We start from the raw sequence: 24,699 nt of genomic DNA on the forward strand, positions 1-24,699 counted from the left end.
GATATAAACCTCTCCTGTGTGTCCAGTTTTAGATTCCGATGCTTCACTTTAGGTTTACTGTATACCTTGGACCGTCTTATTGACGATGAAACACAGTAATTGCATCCGAATTTAATTCAAAAGGCACAATGCCGAAGTAAGTACAAGAGGACTGACCCTCTAACTTTCTATGATTTCAACCTCTCCTATGACTCCAGTTTTAGACTCCGATGCTTCACTTCAGGTGTACTGTATACCTTGGACTTTCTTATTGACGATGAAGCACAGACATTGCGTCGGAATTAAAATCAAAAGGCACAATGCCGACTTAAGTACAAGAGGACTGACACTCATACTTTCTATGATTTGAACCTCTCCTAGGAGTCCAGTTTTAGATTCCGATGCTTCACATCAGGTTTACTGTATCCCTTGGACCTTCTTATTGACGATGAAAGACAGAAATTGCATCCGAATTTAATACAAAACGCACAATGCCGACTTGAGTACAAGAGGACTGACACTCAAACTTTGTATTATTTGAACCTCTCCTGTGAGTCCAGTTTTAGATTCCGATGCTTCACTTCAGGTTTACTGGATACCTTGGACCTTCTTATTGACGATGAAGCAAAGAAATTGCATCGGAATTAAACTCAAAAGTCACAATGCCGACTTAAGTACAAGAGGACTTACACTCTCACTTTCTATGATTTGAACGTCTCCTGTGAGTCCAGTTTTAGATTCCGATGCTTCACTTCAGGTTTACTGTATCCCTTGGACCTTCTTATTGACGATGAAAGACAGAAATTGCATCCGAATTTAATACAAAACGCACAATGCCGACTTGAGTACAAGAGGACTGACACTCAAACTTTGTATGATTTGAACCTCTCCTAGGAGTCCAGTTTTAGATTCCGATGCTTCACATCAGGTTTACTGTATCCCTTGGACCATCTCATTGACGATGAAACACAGAAATTGCATTCGAATTTAATACAAAAGGCACAATGCCGGCTTAAGTAAAACAGGACTGACACTCTAACTCAGTATGATTTGAACCTCTCCTGTGAGTCCAGTTATAGATTCCGATGCTTCACTTCAGGTTTACTGTATGCCTTTGACCTTCTTATTGACGATGAAGCACAGAAATTGCATCGGAATTAGATTCTAAAGGCACAATGCCGACTTAAGTAAAAGAGGACTGACACTCTAACTTTCTATGATCTGAACCACTCCTGTGAGTCCAGTTTTAGATTCCGATGCTTCACTTTAGGATAACTGTATCCCTTGGACCTTGTTATTGACGATGAAACACAGTAATTGCATCCGAATTTAATGCAAAATTCAAAATGCCATCTTAAGTACAAGAGGACTGACACTCTTACTTTCTGTGATTTGAACCTCTCCGGGGAGTCCAGTTTTAGATTCTGATGCTTCACTTCAGGTTTACTGTATACCTTGGACCTTATTATTGACGCTGATACACAGAAATTGCATCCGAACTTAATTCAAAATCACAATGCCGACTTAAGTACGAGAGGAATGACACTCAAAATTTATCTATGATCTGAATTTCTCCTGTGAGTCCAGTTTTAGAATCCGATGCTTCACTTCAGGTTCACTGCATACCTTGGACCTTCTTATTGACGATGTAACACAGAAATTGCATCCAAATGTAATCCAAAAGGCACAATGCCGACTTAAGTTCATGAGGACTGACACTCTAACTTTCTATGATTTAAACCTCTCCTGAGAGGCCAGTTTTAGATTCCGATGCTTCACTTCTGGTTTACTGTATCCCTTGCACCTTCTTATTGACGATGAAGCACAGAAATTGCATCGGAATTAAATTCAAAAGGCACAATTCCGACTTAAGTACAAGAGGACTGACACTCTAACTATCTATGATCTGAAATTCTCCTGTGAGTCCAGTTTTAGATTCCGATGCTTCACTTCAGGTTTACTGCATAGTTTGGACCTTCTTATTGACGATGAAACACAGAAATTGCATCCAAATTGAATACAAAAGGCACAATGCCGACTTAAGTACATGAGGACTGACACTCTAAATTTCTATGATTTAAACTACTCCTGTGAGTCCAGTTTTAGATTCCGATGCTTCGCTTCAGGTTTACTGTATACCTTGGACCTTCTTATTGACGATGAAACATAGTAATTGCATCCGAATTTAATACAAAAGGCACAATGCCGAATTAAGTACAAGAGGACTGACACTCTAACTTTCTATGATTTGAACCTCTCCTGTGCGTCCAGTTTTAGACTCCGATGCTTCGCTTCAGGTGTACTGTATCCCTTGGACGTTCTTATTGACGTGAAACACAGAAATTGCATCGAATTAAATTCAAAAGGCACAATGCTGTCTTAACTACAAGAGGACTGTCACTCTAACTTTCTATGATATGATCCTCTCCTGTGAGTCCAGTTTCAGATTCCAATGCTTCACTTCAGGTTCATTGTATACCTTGGACGTTCTTATTGACGATGAACCACAGAAATTGCATCGAATTAAATTCAAAAGGCACAATGCTGTCTTAACTACAAGAAGACTGTCACTCTAACTTTCTATGATTTGAACCTCTCCAGTGTGCCCAGTTTTAGATTCCTATGCTTCACTTCAGGTGTACTGTATACCTTGGACGTTCTTATTGACGATGAAGCACAGAAATTGAGTTGGAATTAAATTCAAAAGGCACAATGCCGACTTAAGTACAAGAGGACAGACACTCTAACTTTATATGATTTGAACCTATCCTGTGAGTCCAGTTTTAGATTACGATGCTTCACTTCAGGTTTACTGTATCCCTTGGACGTTCTTATTGACGATGAAACACAGTAATTGCATCCGAATTTAATACACAATTCACAATGCCGACTTAAATACAAGAGGACTGACACTCTTACTTTCTATGATTTGAACCTCTCTTAGGAGTCCAGTTTTAGATTCCGATGCTTCACTTCAGGTTTACTGTATCCCTTGGACCTTCTTATTGTGGATGAAAGACAGAAATTGCATCCGAATTTAATACAAAACGCACAATGCCGACTGAAGTACAGGAGGACTGACACTCTAACTTTCTATTATTTGATCCCCTCCTGTGAGTCCAGTTTTAGAATCCGATGCTTCACTTCAGGTTTACTGTATGCCTTGGACCATCTTATTGACGATGAAACACAGAAATTGCATCCGAATTTAATACAAAAGGCACAATGCCGACTTAAGTAAAACAGGACTGACACTCTAACTTTTTTATGAGTTGAACGACTCCTGTGAGTCCAGTTTTAGATTCCGATGCTTCACTTCAGGTTTACTGTATACCTTGGACCTTCGTATTGACGATGAAGCACAGAAATTGCATCGGAATTAGATTCTAAAGGCACAATGCCGACTTAAGTAAAAGAGGACTGACACTCCAAATTTCTATGATTTGAACATCTCCTGTGAGTCCAGTTTTAGATTCCGATGCTTCACTTCAGGTTTACTGTATCCCTTGGACCTTCTTATTGACAAGGAAACACAGAAATTGCATCCGAATTTAATACAAAAGGCACAATGCCGACTTAAATACAAGAGGACTGACATTTAAACTTTCTATGATTTGAACCTCTCCTGTGAGTTCAGTTTTACATTCCGATGCTTCACTTCTGATTTACTGTATCCCTTGGACCTTCTCATTGACGATGAACCACAGAAATTGCATCGGAATTAAATTCAAAAGGCACAATGCCGACTTAAGTACAAGAGGACTGACACACTAACTTTCTATGATCTGAACCTCTCCTGTGAGTCCAGTTTTAGATTCCGATGCTTCACTTCAGGTTTACTGTATCCCTTGGACCTTGTTATTGACGATGAAACACAGTAATTGCATCCGAATTTAATACAAAATTCACAATGCCGACTTAAGTACAAGAGGACTGACACTCTTACTTTCTATGATTTGAACCTCTCCGAGGAGACCAGTTTTAGGTTCCGATGCTTCACTTCAGGTTTACTGTATACCTTGGACCTTCTTATTGACGATGAAACAAAGAAATTGCATCCGAACTTAATTCAAAATCACAATGCCGACTTAACTACGAGAGGACTGACACTCTAAATTTTTCTATGATCTGAACTTCTCCTCTGAGTCCAGTTTTAGATTCCATGCTTCTCTTCAGGTTTACTGCATACCTTGGACCTTCTTATTGACGATGAAACAAAGAAATAGCATCCAAATCTAATTCAAAATGCACAATGCCGACTTAAGTACATGGGGGCTTACACTCTAACTTTCTATGATATAAACCTCTCCTGTGTGTCCAGTTTTAGATTCCGATGCTTCACTTTAGGTTTACTGTATACCTTGGACCGTCTTATTGACGATGAAACACAGTAATTGCATCCGAATTTAATTCAAAAGGCACAATGCCGAAGTAAGTACAAGAGGACTGACCCTCTAACTTTCTATGATTTCAACCTCTCCTATGACTACAGTTTTAGACTCCGATGCTTCACTTCAGGTGTACTGTATACCTTGGACTTTCTTATTGACGATGAAGCACAGACATTGCGTCGGAATTAAAATCAAAAGGCACAATGCCGACTTAAGTACAAGAGGACTGACACTCATACTTTCTATGATTTGAACCTCTCCTAGGAGTCCAGTTTTAGATTCCGATGCTTCACATCAGGTTTACTGTATCCCTTGGACCTTCTTATTGACGATGAAAGACAGAAATTGCATCCGAATTTAATACAAAACGCACAATGCCGACTTGAGTACAAGAGGACTGACACTCAAACTTTGTATTATTTGAACCTTTCCTGTGAGTCCAGTTTTAGATTCCGATGCTTCACTTCAGGTTTACTGGATACCTTGGACCTTCTTATTGACGATGAAGCACAGAAATTGCATCGGAATTAAACTCAAAAGTCACAATGCCGACTTAAGTACAAGAGGACTTACACTCTTACTTTCTATGATTTGAACGTCTCCTGTGAGTCCAGTTTTAGATTCCGATGCTTCACTTCAGGTTTACTGTATCCCTTGGACCTTCTTATTGACGATGAAAGACAGAAATTGCATCCGAATTTAATACAAAACGCACAATGCCGACTTGAGTACAAGAGGACTGACACTCAAACTTTGTATGATTTGAACCTCTCCTAGGAGTCCAGTTTTAGATTCCAATGCTTCACATCAGGTTTACTGTATCCCTTGGACCATCTCATTGACGATGAAACACAGAAATTGCATTCGAATTTAATACAAAAGGCACAATGCCGGCTTAAGTAAAACAGGACTGACACTCTAACTCAGTATGATTTGAACCTCTCCTGTGAGTCCAGTTATAGATTCCGATGCTTCACTTCAGGTTTACTGTATGCCTTTGACCTTCTTATTGACGATGAAGCACAGAAATTGCATCGGAATTAGATTCTAAAGGCACAATGCCGACTTAAGTAAAAGAGGACTGACACTCTAACTTTCTATGATCTGAACCACTCCTGTGAGTCCAGTTTTAGAATCCGATGCTTCACTTTAGGATAACTGTATCCCTTGGACCTTGTTATTGACGATGAAACACAGTAATTGCATCCGAATTTAATGCAAAATTCAAAATGCCATCTTAAGTACAAGAGGACTGACACTCTTACTTTCTGCGATTTGAACCTCTCCGGGGAGTCCAGTTTTAGATTCTGATGCTTCACTTCAGGTTTACTGTATACCTTGGACCTTATTATAGACGCTGATACACAGAAATTGCATCCAAATGTAATCCAAAAGGCACAATGCCGACTTAAGTTCATGAGGACTGACACTCTAACTTTCTATGATTTAAACCTCTCCTGAGATGCCAGTTTTAGATTCCGATGCTTCGCTTCAGGTTTACTGTATACCTTGGACCTTCTTATTGACGATGTAACATAGTAATTGCATCCGAATTTAATACAAAAGGCACAATGCCGAATTAAGTAAAAGAGGACTGACCCTCTAACTTTCTATGATTTCAACCTCTCCTGTGAGTCCAGTTTTAGACTCCAATGCTTCACTTCAGGTGTACTGTGTACCTTGGACTTTCTTATTGACGATGAAGCACAGAAACTGCGTCGGAATTTAATTCAAAAGGCACAATGCCGACTTAAGTACGAGGGGACTGACACTCCAACTTACAATGATTTGATCATCTCCTGTGAGTCCAGTTTTAGATTCCAATGCTTCACTTCAGGTTTACTGTATACCTTGGACCTTCTTATTGGCGATGAAACACAGAAATTGCATCGAATTGAATTCAAAAGGCACAATGCCGACTTAACGACAAGTGGACTGTCACTGTAATTTTTTATGATTTGAACCTCTCCTGTGAGTCCAGTTTTAGAATCCTATGCATCACTTCAGGTGTACTGTATACCTTGGACATTCTTATTGATGATGAAGCACCGAAATTGCATCCGAACTTAATTCAAAATCACAATGCCGACTTAAGTACAAGAGGACTGACACTCTACCTTTCTATGATCTGAATCTCTCCTGTGGTTCCAGTTTTAGATTCCGTTGTTTCACTTCAGGTTTACTGTATACCTTGGACCTTCTTATTGACGATGAAACACAGAAACTTCGTCGGAATTAAATTTAAAATGCACAATGCCGACTTAAGTAAAAGAGGACTGACACTCTAAATTTCTATGATTTGAACCTCTCCTGTGAGTCCAGTTTCAGATTCTGATGCTTCACTTCAGGTTTACTGGATACCTTGGACCTTCTTATTGACGATGAAGCACAGAAATTGCATCGGAAATAAACTCAAAAATCACAATGCCGCCTTACGTACAAGAGGACTTACACTCTTACTTTCTATGATTTGAACGTCTCCTGTGAGTCCAGTTTTAGATTCCGATGCTTCACTTCAGGTTTACTGTATCCCTTGGACCAACTTATTGACGATGAAACACAGAAATTGCATCCGAACTTCATTCAAAATCACAATGCCGACTTAAGTGCAAGAGGACTGACACTCTACATTTCTATGATCTGAATCTCTCCTGTGGTTCCAGTTTTAGATTCCGTTGTTTCACTTCAGGTTTACTGTATCCTTAGGACCTTCTTATTGAGGATGAAACACCGAAATTGCATCCGAATTTAATACAAAATGCACAATGCCGACTTAAGTACATTAGGACTGACACTCTAATTTTCTATGATTTGAACTTGTCCTGTGAGTCCAGTTTTAGATTCCGATGCTTCACTTCAGGTTTACTGTCTAACTTGGACCTCCTTATTGACGGTGAAACATAGTAAATGCATACGAATTTAATACAAAAGGCACAATGCCGAATTACGTACAAGAGGACTGACACTCTAACTTTCTATGACTTGAACCTCTCCTGTGAGTCCAGTTTTAGATTCCGATGCTTCGCTTCAGGTTTACTGTATCCCTTGGACCGTCTTATTGACGATGAAACACAGAAATTGCATCCGAATTCAATACAAAGGTCACCATGCTGACTTAAGTACAACAGGACTGACACTCTATCTTTCTATGATTTGAACCTCTCCTGTGAGTCCAGTTTTAGATTCCGATGCTTCACTTCAGGTTTACTGTATAACTTGGACCTTCTTATTGACGATGAAGCACAGAAATTGCATCGGAATTAAATACAAAAGTCACAATGCCGACTTAAGTACAAGAGGACTGACACTCTTACTTTCTATGATTTGAACCTCTCCTAGGAGTCCAGTTTTAGATTACGATGTTTCACTTCAGGTTTACTGTATACCGTGGACCTCCTTATTGACGATGAAACACAGAAATTGCATCCGAGTTTAATACAAAAGGCACAATGCCGACTTAACTACAAGAGGACTTTCACTCTAACTTTCTATGATTTGAACCTCTCCTGTGAGTCCAGTTTTAGATTCCGATGCTTCGCTTCAGGTTTACTGTATCCCTTTTACCTTCGTATTGACGATGAAACACAGAAATTGCATCCGAATTTAATACAAAAGTCACAATGCCGACTTAAGTACAAGAGGACTGACACTCTAACTTTCTATGATTTGAACCTCTCCTGTGAGTCCAGTTTTAGATTCCGATGCTTCATTTCAGGTTTACTGTATACCTTGGACCTTCTTATTGACGATGAAGCACAGAAATCGCATCGGAATTAAATACAACTGTCACAATGCCGACTTAAGTACAAGAGGACTGACACTCTTACTTTCTATGATTTGAACCTCTCCTAGGAGTCCAGTTTTAGATTCCGATGCTTCACTTCAGGTTTACTGTATACCTAGGACCTCCTTATTGACGATGAAACACAGAAATTGCGTCCGAATTTAATACAAAAGGTAAAATGCCGACTTAAGTACAAGAGGACTGACACTCTAACTTTCTATGATTTGAACCTCTCCTGTCAGTCCAGTTTTAGATTCCGATGCTTCACTTCAGGTTTACTGGATACCTTGGACCTTCTTATTGACGATGAAGCACAGAAATTGCATCGGAATTAAACTCAAAAGTCACAATGCCGACTTAAGTACAAGAGGACTTACACTCTTACTTTCTATGATTTGAACGTCTCCTGTGAGTCCAGTTTTAGATTCCGATGCTTCACTTCAGGTTCACTGTATCCCTTGGACCTTCTTATTGACGATGAAACATAGTAATTGCATCCGAATTTAATACAGAAGGCACAATGCCGAATTAAGTACAAGAGGACTGACACTCTAACTTTCTATGATTTGAACCTCTCTTGTGAGTCCAGTTTTAGATTCCGATGCTTCACTTCAGGTTTACTGGATACTTAGGACCTTCTTATTGACGATGAAGCACAGAAATTGCGTCGGAAAAAAATGCATAGGGCACAATGCCGACTTAAGTACAAAAGGACTTTTACTCTAATTTTCTATGATTTGAACCTCTCTTGTGAGTCCAGTTTTACATTCCGATGCTTCGCTTCAGGTTTACTGCATCCCTTGGACCTTCTTATTGACGATGAAACACAGAAATTGCATCCGAATTTAATGCAAAGTTCACAATGCCAACTTAAGTACAAGAGGACTGACACTCTAACTCTCTATGATTTGAACCTCTCCTGTGAGTCCAGTTTTAGATTCCGATGCTTCACTGCAGGTTTACTGTATACCTTGGACTTTCTTATTGACGATGAAGCACAGAAATTGCATCGGAATTAAATACAAAAGGCACAATGCCGACTTAAGTACAAGAGGACTGACACTCTTACTTTCTATGGTTTGAACCTCTCCTAGGCGTCCAGTTTTAGGTTCCGATGCTTCACTTCAGGTTTACTGTATACCACGGACCTCCTTATTCACGATGAAACACAGAAATTGCGTCCGAATTTAATACAAAAGGCAAAATGCCGACTTAAGTACAAGAGGACTTACACTCTAACTTTCTATGAATTGAACCTCTCCTGTGAGTCCAGTTTTAGATTCCGATGCTTCACTTCAGGTTTACTGTATACCTTGGACCTTCTTATTGACGATGAAGCACAGAAATTGCATCGGAATTAAATACAAAAGTCACAATGCCGACTTAAGTACAAGAGGACTGACACTCTTACTTTCTATGATTTGAACCTCTCCTAGGAGTCCAGTTTTAGATTCTGGTGTTTCACTTCAGGTTTATTGTATCTCTTGGACCTTCTTATTGACGATGAAACATAGTAATTGCGTCCGAATTTAATACAAAAGGCACAATGCCGACTTAAGTACATTAGGACTGACACTCTAATTTTCTATGATTTGAACCTCTCCTGTGAGTCCAGTTTTAGATTCCGCTGCTTCACTTAAGGATTACTGTCTAACTTGGACCTTCATATTGACGATGAAACATAGTAATTGCATCCGAATTTTATACAAAAGGCACAATGCCGAATTAAGTACAAGAGGACTGAAACTCTAACTTTCTATGAATTGAACCTCTCCTGTGAGTCCAGTTTTAGACTCCAATGCTTCACCTCAGGTTTACTGTATACCTTGGACCTTATTATTTACGATGAAGCACAGAAATTGCGTCGGAAAAAAATACAAAGGGCACAATGCCGACTTAAGTACAAAAGGACTTTTACTCTAACTTTCTATGATTTGAACCTCTCCTGTGAGTCCTGTTTTAGATTCCGATGCTTCGCTTCAGGTTTACTGCATCCCTTGGACCTTCCTATTGACGATAAAACACAGAAATTGCATCCGAATTTAATGCAAAGGTCACAATGCCAACTTAAGTACAAGAGGACTGACACTCTAACTTCCTATGATTTGAACCTCTCCTGTGAGTCCAGTTTTAGATTCCGGTGTTTCACTACAGGTTTACTGTATACCTTGGACCTTCTTATTGACGATGAAGCACAGAAATTGCATCGGAATTAAATACAAAAGTCACAATGCCGACTTAAGTACAAGAGGACTGACCCTCTTACTTTCTATGATTTGAACCTCTCCTAGGAGTCCAGTTTTAGATTCCGATGCTGCACTTCATGTTTACTGTATCTCTTGGACCTTCGTATTGACGATGAAACTCAGAAATTGCATCCGAATTTAATACAAAAGTCACAATGCCGACTAAAGTACAAGGGGACTGACACTCTAACTTTCTATGATTTGAACCTCTCCTGTGAGTCCAGTTTTAGATTCCGATGCTTCACTTCAGGTTTACTGTATACCTTGGACCTTCTTATTGACGATGAAGCACAGACATTGCATCGGCATTAAATACAAAAGTCACAATGCCGACTTAAGTACAAGAGGACTGACACTCTAACTGTCTATGATTTGAACCTCTCCTGTGAGTCCAGTTTTAGATTCCGATGGTTCACTTCAGGTTTACTGTATCCCGTGGACCTTCTTATTGACGATGAAACACAGAAATTGCATCCGAACTTAATTCAAAATCACAATGCCGACTTAAGTATAAGAGGGCTGACACTCTACCTTTCTATGATCTAAACCTCTCCTGTGATTCCAGTTTTAGGAACCGATGTTTCACTTCAGGTTTACTGTATCCCTTGGACCTTCTTATTGACGATGAAACACAGAAATTGCATCCGAATTTAATACAAAAGGCACAATGCCGACTTAAGTACATGAAGACTGTCACTCTAACTTTCTATGATTTGAACCTCTCCTGTGAGACCAGTTTTAGATTCCGATGCTTCACTTCAGGTTTACTGTATACCTTGGACCTTCTTATTGACGATGAAACATAGGAATTGCATCCGAATTAAATACAAATGCACAATGCCGAATAAAGTACAAGAGGACTGACACTCTAACTTTCTATGATTAGAACATCTCCTGTGAGTCCAGTTTTAGATTCCAATGCTTCACCTCGGGTTTACTGTATACCTTGCTCCTTATTATTGACGATGAGACAGAGAAATTGCATCGAATTAAATTCAAAAGGTACAATGACGACTTAAGTACAAGAGAAATTTCACTCTAAACTTTCTATGATTTGAACATCTCCTGTGAGTCCAGTTTTAGATTCCAATGCTAAACTTAAGGTTTTCTGTATACCTTGGACCTTCTTATTGACGATGAAACATAGTAATTGCACCCGAATTTAATACAAAAGGCACAATGCCGAATTAAGTATAAGAGGACTGACACTCTAACTTTCTATGATTTGAACCTCTCCTGTGAGACCAGTTTGAGATTCCGATGCTTCACTTTAGGTGTACTGTATACCTTGGACCTTCTAATTGACGATGAAGCACAGAAATTGCGTCGGAATTAAATTCAAAAGGCACAATGCCGACTTAAGTACAAGAGGACTGACACTCTAACATTCTATGATTTGAACCTCTCCTGTGACTCCAGTATTAGATTCCGATGCTTCACTTCAGGTTTACTGCATCCCTTGGACCTTCTTATTGACGATGAAACACAGTAATTGCTTACGAACTTAATTCAGAATCACAATGCCGTCTTAAGTCCACGAGGACTAACACTCTTCTTATGATTTCAACCTCTCCTGTGAGTCCAGTTTTAGACTCCGATGCTTCACTTCAGGTTTACTGTTTCCCTTGGACCTTCTTATTTACGACGAAACACAGATATTGCATCCGAATTTAATACAAACGGCACAATGCCGACTAAAGTACAAGAGGACTGACACTCTAACTTTCTGTGATCTGAACCTCTCCTGTGAGTCCAGTTTTAGATTCCGATCATTCACTTCAGGATTACTGTATCCCTTGGACCTTGTTATTGACGATGAAACACAGTAATTGCATCCGAATCTAATACAAAATTCACAATGCCGACTTAAGTACAAGAGGACTGACACTCTTTCTTTCTATGGTTTGAACCTCTCCGAGGAGTCCAGTTTTAGGTTCCGATGCTTCACTTCAGGTATACTGTATACCTTGGACCTTCTTATTGACGATGAAACACAGAAATTGCATCCGAACTTAATTTAAAATCACAATGCCGTCTTAAGTACGAGAGGACTGACACTCTACATTTTTCTATGATCTGAACTTCTCCTGTGAGTCCAGTTTTAGATTCCGGTGCCTCACTTCAGGTTTACTGCATACCTTGGACCTTCTTATTGACGATGAAAGACAGAAATTGCATCCAAATTTAATACAAAAGGCACAATGCCGACTTAAGTACATGAGGACTGACACTCTAGCTTTCTATGATTTTTAGCTCTCCTGTGAGTCCAGTTTTAGATTCCGATGCTTCACTTCAGGTTTACTGTATCCCTTGGACCTTCTTATTGACGATGAAAGACAGAAATTGCATCCGAAATTAATACAAAACGCACAATGCCGACTTGAGTACAAGAGGACTGACACTCTAACTTTCTATTATTTGAACGTCTCCTGTGAGTCCAGATTTAGATTCCGATGCTTCACTTCAGGTTTACTGTATTCCTTGGACCATCTTATTGACGGTGAAACACAGAAATTGCATCCGAATTTCATACAAAAGGCACAATGCCGACTTAAGTAAAACAGGACTGACACTCTAACTTACTATGATTTTAACCTCTCCTGTGAGTCCAGTTTTAGATTCCGATGCTTCACTTCGGGTTTACTGTATGCCTTGGACCTTCTTATTGACGATGAAGCACAGAAATTGCATCGGAATTAGATTCTAAAGGCACAATCCCGACTTAAGTACAAGAGGACTGACACTCTAACTTTCTATGAATTAAACCTCTCCTGTGAGTCCAGTTTTAGATTCCGATGCTTCACTTCAGGTTTTTCTGTATACCTTGGACCTTCTTATTGACGATGAAACACAGAAATTGCATCGGAATTAAATTCAAAAGGCACAATGCCGACTTAAGTACAAGAGGACTGACACTCTAACTGTCTATGATTTGAACCTCTCATGTGAGTCTAGTTTTAGATTCCGATGGTTCACTTCAGGTTTACTGTATCCCGTGGACCTTCTTATTGACGATGAAACACAGAAATTGCATCCGAACTTAATTCAAAATCACAATGCCGACTTAAGTATAAGAGGGCTGACACTCTACCTTTCTATGATCTAAGCCTCTCCTGTGATTCCAGTTTTAGGAACCGATGTTTCACTTCTGGTTTACTGTATCCCTTGGACCTTCTTATTGACGATGAAACACAGAAATTGCATCCGAATTTAATACAAAAGGCACAATGCCGACTTAAGTACATGAAGACTGTCACTCTAACTTTCTATGATTTGAACCTCTCCTGTGAGACCAGTTTTAGATTCCGATGCTTCACTTCAGGTTTACTGTATACCTTGGACCTTCTTATTGACGATGAAACATAGGAATTGCATCCGAATTAAATACAAATGCACAATGCCGAATTAAGTACAAGAGGACTGACACTCTAACTTTCTATGATTAGAACATCTCCTGTGAGGCCAGTTTTAGATTCCAATGCTTCACCTCGGGTTTACTGTATACCTTGCTCCTTATTATTGACGATGAGACAGAGAAATTGCATCGAATTAAATTCAAAAGGTACAATGACGACTTAAGTACAAGAGAAATTTCACTCTAAACTTTCTATGATTTGAACATCTCCTGTGAGTCCAGTTTTAGATTCCAATGCTAAACTTAAGGTTTTCTGTATACCTTGGACCTTCTTATTGACGATGAAACATAGTAATTGCACCCGAATTTAATACAAAAGGCACAATGCCGAATTAAGTATAAGAGGACTGACACTCTAACTTTCTATGATTTTAACCTCTCCTGTGAGACCAGTTTGAGATTCCGATGCTTCACTTTAGGTGTACTGTATACCTTGGACCTTCTAATTGACGATGAAGCACAGAAATTGCGTCGGAATTAAATTCAAAAGGCACAATGCCGACTTAAGTACAAGAGGACTGACACTCTAACATTCTATGATTTGAACCTCTCCTGTGACTCCAGTATTAGATTCCGATGCTTCACTTCAGGTTTACTGCATCCCTTGGACCTTCTTATTGACGATGAAACACAGTAATTGCTTACGAACTTAATTCAGAATCACAATGCCGTGTTAAGTCCACGAGGACTAACACTCTTTCTATGATTTCAACCTCTCCTGTGAGTCCAGTTTTAGACTCCGATGCTTCACTTCAGGTTTACTGTATCCCTTGGACCTTCTTATTTACGACGAAACACAGATATTGCATCCGAATTTAATACAAAAGGCACAATGCCGACGAAAGTACAAGAGGACTGACACACTAACTTTCTGTGATCTGAACCTCTCCTGTGAGTCCAGTTTTAGATTCCGATCATTCACTTCAGGATTACTGTATCCCTTGGACCTTGTTATTGACGATGAAACACAGTAATTGCATCCGAATCTAATACAAAGTTCACAATGCCGACTTAAGTACAAGAGGACTGACACTCTTTCTTTCTATGGTTTGAACCTCTCCGAGGAGTCCAGTTTTAGGTTCCGATGCTTCACTTCAGGTATACTGTATACCTTGGACCTTCTTATTGACGATGAAACACAGAAATTGCATCCGAACTTAATTTAAAATCACAATGCCGACTTAAGTACGAGAGGACTGACACTCTACATTTTTCTATGATCTGAACTTCTCCTGTGAGTCCAGTTTTAGATTCCGGTGCCTCACTTCAGGTTTACTGCATACCTTGGACCTTCTTATTGACGATGAAAGACAGAAATTGCATCCAAATTTAATACAAAAGGCACAATGCCGACTTAAGTACATGAGGACTGAAACTCTAACTTTCTATGATTTTTAGCTCTCCTGTGAGTCCAGTTTTAGATTCCGATGCTTCACTTCAGGTTTACTGTATCCCTTGGACCTTCTTATTGACGATGAAAGACAGAAATTGCATCCGAAATTAATACAAAACGCACAATGCCGACTTGAGTACAAGAGGACTGACACTCTAACTTTCTATTATTTGAACCTATCCTGTGAGTCCAGTTTTAGATTCCGATGCTTCACTTCAGGTTTACTGTATTCCTTGGACCATCTTATTGACGGTGAAACACAGAAATTGCATCCGAATTTAATACAAAAGGCACAATGCCGACTTAAGTAAAACAGGACTGACACTCTAACTTACTATGATTTTAACCTCTCCTGTGAGTCCAGTTTTAGATTCCGATGCTTCACTTCGGGTTTACTGTATGCCTTGGACCTTCTTCTTGACGATGAAGCACAGAAATTGCATCGGAATTAGATTCTAAAGGCACAATCCCGACTTAAGTAAAAGAGGACTGACATTCCAAAGTACTATGATTTGAACATCTCCTGTGAGTTAAGTTTTAGATTCCGACTCTTCACTTCAGGTTTACTGTATCCCTTGGACGTTCTTATTGACAATGAAACACAGAAATTGCATCCGAATTTAATACAAAAGGCACAATGCCGACTTAAGAACAAGAGGACTGACATTCTAACTATCTGTGATTTGAACCTCTCCTGTGAGTTCAGTTTTACATTCCGATGCTTCACTTCAAGTTTTACTGTATCCCTTGGGCCTTCTTATTGACGATGAAGCACAGAAATTGCATCGGAATTAAATTCAAAAGGCACAATGCCGACTTAAGTAAAAGAGGACTGACACTCTAACATTCTATGATCTGAACCTCTCCTGTGAGACCAGTTTTAGATTCCGATGCTTCACTTCAGGTTCACTGTATCCCTTGGACCTTGTTATTGACGATGAAACATAGTAATTGCATCCGAATTTAATGCAAAATTCATAATGCCGTCTTAAGTACAAGAGGACTGACACTCTTACTTTCTATGATTTGAACCTCTCCGAGGAGTCCAGTTTTAGATACCGATGCTTCATTTCAGGTTTACTGTATCCCTTGGACCTTCTTATTGACGATGAACCACAGAAATTGCATCCGAACTTAATTCAAAAAAACAATGCTGACTCAAGTACAAGAGGACTGACACTCTACCTTTCTATGATCTGAACCTCTCCTGTGATTCCAGTTTTAGATTCCGATGTTTCACTTCAGGTTTACTGTATCCCTTGGACCTTCTTATTGACGATGAAACACAGAAATTGCATCCGAATTTAATACAAAAGGCACAATGCCGACTTAAGTACATTAGGACTGACACTCTAATTTTCTATGATTTGAACCTCTCCTGTGAGTCCAGTTTTAGATTCCGATGCTTCACTTCAGGTTTACTGTCTAACTTGGACCTTCTTATTGACGATGAAACATAGTAATTGCATCAGAATTTAATACAAAAGGCACAATGCCGAATTAAGTACAGGAGGACTGACACTCTAACTTTCTATGACTTGAATCTCTCCTGTGAGTCCAGTTTTAGATTCCAATGCTTCACCACAGGTTTACTGTATACCTTGGACCTTATTATTGACGATGAAGCACAGAAATTGCGTCGGAATTAAATACAAAGGGCACAATGCCGACTTAAGTACAAGAGGACTTTCACTCTAACTTTCAATGATTTGAACCTCTCCTGTGAGTCCAGGTTTAGATTCCTATGCTTTACTTCAGGTTTACTGGATACCTTGGACCTTCTTATTGACGATGAAGCTCAGAAATTGCATCGGAATTAAATACAAAAGTCACAATGCCGACTTAAGTCCACGAGGACTAACACTCTTTCTATGATTTGAACCTCTCCTGTGAGTCCAGTTTTAGATTCTGATGCTTCACATCAGGTTTACTGTATCCCTTGGACCTTCTTATTGACGATGAAACACAGAAATTGCATCCGAACTTAATACAAAAGGCACAATGCCGACTAAAGCACAAGAGGACTGACACTCTAACTTTCTGTGATCTGAACCTCTCCTGTGAGTCCAGTTTTAGATTCCGATGCTTCTCTTCAGGATTACTGTATCCCTTGGACCTTGCTATTGACGATGAAACACAGTAATTGCATCCGAATTTAATACAAAATTCACAATGCCGACTTAAATACATGAGGACTGACACTCTTACTTTCTATGATTTGAACCTCTCCGAGGAGTCCAGTTTTAGGTTCCGATGCTTCACTTCAGGTATACTGTATACCTTGGACCTTCTTATTGACGATGAAACACAGAAATTACATCCGAACTTAATTTAAAATCACAATGCCGACTTAAGTACGAGAGGACTGACACTCTAAATTTTTCTATGATCTGAACTTCTCCTGTGAGTCCAGTTTTAGATTCCGGTGCCTCACTTCAGGTTTACTGCATACCTTGGACCTTCTTATTGACGATGAAACACAGAAATTGCATCCAAATTTAATACAAAAGGCACAATGCCGACTTAAGTACATGAGGACTGACACTCTAACTTTCTATGATTTTTACCTCTCCTGTGAGTCCAGTTTTAGATTCCGATGCTTCACTTCAGGTTTACTATATCCTTTGGATCTTCTTATTGACGATGAAAGACAAAAATTGCATCCGAATTTAATACAAAACGCACAATGCCGACTTGAGTACAAGAGGACTGACACTCTAACTTTCTATTATTTGAACCTCTCCTGTGAGTCCAGTTTTAGATTCCGATGCTTCACTTCAGGTTTACTGTTTGCCTTGGACCATCTTATTGACGGTGAAACACAGAAATTGCATCTGAATTTAATACAAAAGGCACAATGCCGACTTAAGTAAAACAGGACTGACTCTCTAACTTACTATGATTTGAACCTCTCCTGTGAATCCAGTTTTAGATTCCGATGCTTCACTTCAGGTTTACTGTATGCCTTGGACCTTCTTATTGACGATGAAGCACAGAAATTGCATCGGAATTAGATTCTAAAAGCACAATGCCGACTTAAGTAAAAGAGGACTGACACTCCAAATTTCTATGATTTGAACATCTCCTGTGAGGCCAGTTTTAGATTCCGATGCTTCACTTCAGGTTTACTGTATCCCTTGGACCTTCTTATTGACAATGAAACACAGAAATTGCATCCGAATTTAATACAAAAGGCGCAATGCCGACTTAAGTACAAGAGGACTGACATTCTAACTTTCTATGATTTGAACCTCTCCTGTGAGTTCAGTTTTACATTCCGATGCTTCACTTCAGGTTTACTGTATCCCTTGGACCTTCTTGTTGACGATGAAGCAAAGAAATTGCATCGGAATTAAATTCAAAAGGCACAATGCCGACTTAAGTACAAGAGGACTGACACTCTAACTGTCTATGATTTGAACCTCTCCTGTGAGTCCAGTTTTAGATTCCGATGGTTCACTTGAGGTTTACTGTATCCCGTGGGCCTTCTTATTGACGATGAAACACAGAAATTGCATCCGAACTTAATTCAAAATCACAATGCCGACTTAAGTATAAGAGGGCTGACACTCTACCTTTCTATGATCTAAACCTCTCCTGTGATTCCAGTTTTAGGAACCGATGTTTCACTTCAGGTTTACTGTATCCCTTGGACCTTCTTATTGACGATGAAACACAGAAATTGCATCCGAATTTAATACAAAAGGCACAATGCCGACTTAAGTACATGAAGACTGTCACTCTAACTTTCTATGATTTGAACCTCTCCTGTGAGACCAGTTTTAGATTCCGATGCTTCACTTCAGGTTTACTGTATACCTTGGACCTTCTTATTGACGAAGAAACATAGGAATTGCATCCGAATTAAATACAAATGCACAATGCCGAATTAAGTACAAGAGGACTGACACTCTAACTTTCTATGATTAGAACATCTCCTGTGAGTCCAGTTTTAGATTCCAATGCTTCACCTCGGGTTTACTGCATACCTTGCTCCTTATTATTGACGATGAGACAGAGAAATTGCATCGAATTAAATTCAAAAGGTACAATGACGACTTAAGTACAAGAGAAATTTCACTCTAAACTTTCTATGATTTGAACATCTCCTGTGAGTCCAGTTTTAGATTCCAATGCTAAACTTAAGGTTTTCTGTATACCTTGGACCTTCTTATTGACGATGAAACATAGTAATTGCACCCGAATTTAATACAAAAGGCACAATGCCGAATTAAGTATAAGAGGACTGACACTCTAACTTTCTATGATTTGAACCTCTCCTGTGAGACCAGTTTGAGATTCCGATGCTTCACTTTAGGTGTACTGTATACCTTGGACCTTCTAATTGACGATGAAGCACAGAAATTGCGTCGGAATTAAATTCAAAAGGCACAATGCCGACTTAAGTACAAGAGGACTGACACTCTAACATTCTATGATTTGAACCTCTCCTGTGACTCCAGTATTAGATTCCGATGCTTCACTTCAGGTTTACTGCATCCCTTGGACCTTCTTATTGACGATGAAACACAGTAATTGCTTACGAACTTAATTCAGAATCACAATGCCGTCTTAAGTCCACGAGGACTAACACTCTTTCTATGATTTCAACCTCTCCTGTGAGTCCAGTTTTAGATTCCGATGCTTCACTTCAGGTTTACTGTCTAACTTGGACCTTCTTATTGACGATGAAACATAGTAATTGCATCAGAATTTAATACAAAAGGCACAATGCCGAATTAAGTACAGGAGGACTGACACTCTAACTTTCTATGACTTGAATCTCTCCTGTGAGTCCAGTTTTAGATTCCAATGCTTCACCACAGGTTTACTGCATACCTTGGACCTTATTATTGACGATGAAGCACAGAAATTGCGTCGGAATTAAATACAAAGGGCACAATGCTGACTTAAGTACAAGAGGACTTTCACTCTAACTTTCTATGATTTGAACCTCTCCTGTGAGTCCAGGTTTAGATTCCTATGCTTCACTTCAGGTTTATTTTATACCTTGGACCTTCTTATTGACGATGAAGCTCAGAAATTGCATCGGAATTAAATACAAAAGTCACAATGCCGACTTAAGTCCACGAGGACTAACACTCTTTCTATTATTTGAACCTCTCCTGTGAGTCCAGTTTTAGACTCCGATGCTTCACTTCAGGTTTACTGTATCCCTTGGACCTTCTTATTTACGACGAAACACAGATATTGCATCCGAATTTAATACAAAAGGCACAATGCCGACTAAAGTACAAGAGGACTGACACTCTAACTTTCTGTGATCTGAACCTCTCCTGTGAGTCCAGTTTTAGATTCCGATCATTCACTTCAGGATTACTGTATCCCTTGGACCTTGTTATTGACGATGAAACACAGTAATTGCATCCGAATCTAATACAAAATTCACAATGCCGACTTAAGTACAAGAGGACTGACACTCTTTCTTTCTATGGTTTGAACCTCTCCGAGGAGTCCAGTTTTAGGTTCCGATGCTTCACTTCAGGTATACTGTATACCTTGGACCTTCTTATTGACGATGAAACACAGAAATTGCATCCGAACTTAATTTAAAATCACAATGCCGACTTAAGTACGAGAGGACTGACACTCTACATTTTTCTATGATCTGAACTTCTCCTGTGAGTCCAGTTTTAGATTCCGGTGCCTCTCTTCAGGTTTACTGCATACCTTGGACCTTCTTATTGACGATGAAAGACAGAAATTGCATCCAAATTTAATACAAAAGGCACAATGCCGACTTAAGTACATGAGGACTGACACTCTAACTTTCTATGATTTTTAGCTCTCCTGTGAGTCCAGTTTTAGATTCCGATGCTTCACTTCAGGTTTACTGTATCCCTTGGACCTTCTTATTGACGATGAAAGACAGAAATTGCATCCGAAATTAATACAAAACGCACAATGCCGACTTGTGTACAAGAGGACTGACACTCTAACTTTCTATTATTTGAACCTCTCCTGTGAGTCCAGTTTTAGATTCCGATGCTTCACTTCAGGTTTACTGTATTCCTTGGACCATCTTATTGACGGTGAAACACAGAAATTGCATCCGAATTTAATACAAAAGGCACAATGCCGACTTAAGTAAAACAGGACTGACACTCTAACTTACTATGATTTTAACATCTCCTGTGAGTCCAGTTTTAGATTCCGATGCTTCACTTCGGGTTTACTGTATGCTTGGACCTTCTTATTGACGATGAAGCACAGAAATTGCATCGGAATTAGATTCTAAAGGCACAATCCCGACTTAAGTAAAAGAGGACTGACATTCCAAATTTCTGTGATTTGAACATCTCCTGTGAGTTAAGTTTTAGATTCCGACTCTTCACTTCAGGTTTACTGTATCCCTTGGACGTTCTTATTGACAATGAAACACAGAAATTGCATCCGAATTTAATACAAAAGGCACAATGCCGACTTAAGTACAAGAGGACTGACATTCTAACTATCTATGATTTGTACCTCTCCTGTGAGTTCAGTTTTACATTCCGATGCTTCACTTCAGGTTTACTGTATCCCTTGGGCCTTCTTATTGACGATGAAGCACAGAAATTGCATCGGAATTAAATTCAAAAGGCACAATGCCGACTTAAGTAAAAGAGGACTGACACTCTAACATTCTATGATCTGAACCTCTCCTGTGAGTCCAGTTTTAGATTCCGATGCTTCACTTCAGGTTCACTGTATCCCTTGGACCTTGTTATTGACGATGAAACATAGTAATTGCATCCGAATTTAATGCAAAATTCACAATGCCGTCTTAAGTACAAGAGGACTGACACTCTTACTTTCTATGATTTGAACCTCTCCGAGGAGTCCAGTTTTAGATTCCGATGCTTCACTTCAGGTTTACTGTATCCCTTGGACCTTCTTATTGACGATGAACCACAGAAATTGCTTCCGAACTTAATTCAAAAAAACAATGCTGACTTAAGTACAAGAGGACTGACACTCTACCTATCTATGATCTGAACCTCTCCTGTGATTCCAGTTTTAGATTCCGATGTTTCACTTCAGGTTTACTGTATCCCTTGGACCTTCTTATTGACGATGAAACACAGAAATTGCATCCGAATTTAATACAAAAGGCACAATGCCGACTTAAGTACATTAGGACTGACACTCTAATTTTCTATGATTTGAACCTCTCCTGTGAGTCCAGTTTTAGATTCCGATGCTTCACTTCAGGTTTACTGTCTAACTTGGACCTTCTTATTGACGATGAAACATAGTAATTGCATCAGAATTTAATACAAAAGGCACAATGCCGAATTAAGTACAGGACGACTGACACTCTAACTTTCTATGACTTGAATCTCTCCTGTGAGTCCAGTTTTAGATTCCAATGCTTCACCACAGGTTTACTGTATACCTTGGACCTTATTATTGACGATGAAGCACAGAAATTGCGTCGGAATTAAATACAAAGGGCACAATGCTGACTTAAGTACAAGAGGACTTTCACTCTAACTTTTTATGATTTGAACCTCTCCTGTGAGTCCAGGTTTAGATTCCTATGCTTCACTTCAGGTTTATTGGATACCTTGGACCTTCTTATTGACGATGAAGCTCAGAAATTGCATCGGAATTAAATACAAAAGTCACAATGCCGACTTAAGTCCACGAGGACTAACACTCTTTCTATGATTTGAACCTCTCCTGTGAGTCCAGTTTTAGATTCTGATGCTTCACATCAGGTTTACTGTATCCCTTGGACCTTCTTATTGACGATGAAACACAGAAATTGCATCCGAACTTAATACAAAAGGCACAATGCCGACTAAAGCACAAGAGGACTGACACTCTAACTTTCTGTGATCTGAACCTCTCCTGTGAGTCAGTTTTAGATTCTGATGCTTCACATCAGGTTTACTGTATCCCTTAGACCTTCTTATTGACGATGAAACACAGAAATTGCATCCGAACTTAATACAAAAGGCACAATGCCGACTTAAGTACGAGAGGACTGACACTCTAAATTTTTCTATGATCTGAACTTCTCCTGTGAGTCCAGTTTTAGATTCCGGTGCCTCACTTCAGGTTTACTGCATACCTTGGACCTTCTTATTGACGATGAAACACAGAAATTGCATCCAAATTTAATACAAAAGGCACAATGCCGACTTAAGTACATGAGGACTGACACTCTAACTTTCTATGATTTTTACCTCTCCTGTGAGTCCAGTTTTAGATTCCGATGCTTCACTTCAGGTTTACTATATCCTTTGGATCTTCTTATTGACGATGAAAGACAAAAATTGCATCCGAATTTAATACAAAACGCACAATGCCGACTTGAGCACAAGAGGACTGACACTCTAACTTTCTATTATTAGAACCTCTCCTGTGAGTCCAGTTTTAGATTCCGATGCTTCAAATCAGGTTTACTGTTTGCCTTGGACCATCTTATTGACGGTGAAACACAGAAATTGCATCTGAATTTAATACAAAAGGCACAATGCCGACTTAAGTAAAACAGGACTGACTCTCTAACTTACTATGATTTGAACCTCTCCTTTGAATCCAGTTTTAGATTCCGATGCTTCACTTCAGGTTTACTGTATGCCTTGGACCTTCTTATTGACGATGAAGCACAGAAATTGCATCGGAATTAGATTCTAAAAGCACAATGCCGACTTAAGTAAAAGAGGACTGACACTCCAAATTTCTATGATTTGAACATCTCCTGTGAGGCCAGTTTTAGATTCCGATGCTTCACTTCAGGTTTACTGTATCCCTTGGACCTTCTTATTGACAATGAAACACAGAAATTGCATCTGAATTTAATACAAAAGGCGCAATGCCGACTTAAGTACAAGAGGACTGACATTCTAACTTTCTATGATTTGAACCTCTCCTGTGAGTTCAGTTTCACATTCTGATGCTTCACTTCAGGTTCACTGTATCCCTTGGACCTTCTTGTTGACGATGAAGCAAAGAAATTGCATCGGAATTAAATTCAAAAGGCACAATGCCGACTTTAGGAAAAGAGGACTGACACTCTAACTTTCTATGATCTGAACCTCTCCTGTGAGCCCAGTTTTAGATTCCGATGCTTCTATTTAGGTTTACTGTATCCCTTGGACCTTGTTATTGACGATGAAACACAGTAACTGCATCCGAGATTAATGCAAAATTCACAATGCCGTCTTAAGTACAAGAGGACTGACACTCTTACTTTCTATGATTTGAACCTCTCCGAGGAGTCCAGTTTTAGATTCCGATGCTTCACTTCAGGTTTACTGTATACCTTGGACCTTCTTATTGACGATGAAGCACAGAAATTACATCCGAACTTAATTCAAAATCACAATGCCGACTTAAGTACGAGAGAACTGACACTCTAAATTTTTCTATGATCTGAACTTCACCAGTGAGTCCAGTTTTAGATTGCGATGCTTCACTTCAGGTTTACTGCGTACCTTGGACCTTCTTATTGACGATGAAACACAGAAATTGCATCC

The sequence above is a fragment of the Schistocerca piceifrons genome, unplaced genomic scaffold (genome assembly GCF_021461385.2).
Source record: "Schistocerca piceifrons isolate TAMUIC-IGC-003096 unplaced genomic scaffold, iqSchPice1.1 HiC_scaffold_1871, whole genome shotgun sequence".
Taxonomy (NCBI): Eukaryota; Metazoa; Arthropoda; class Insecta; order Orthoptera; family Acrididae; genus Schistocerca; species Schistocerca piceifrons.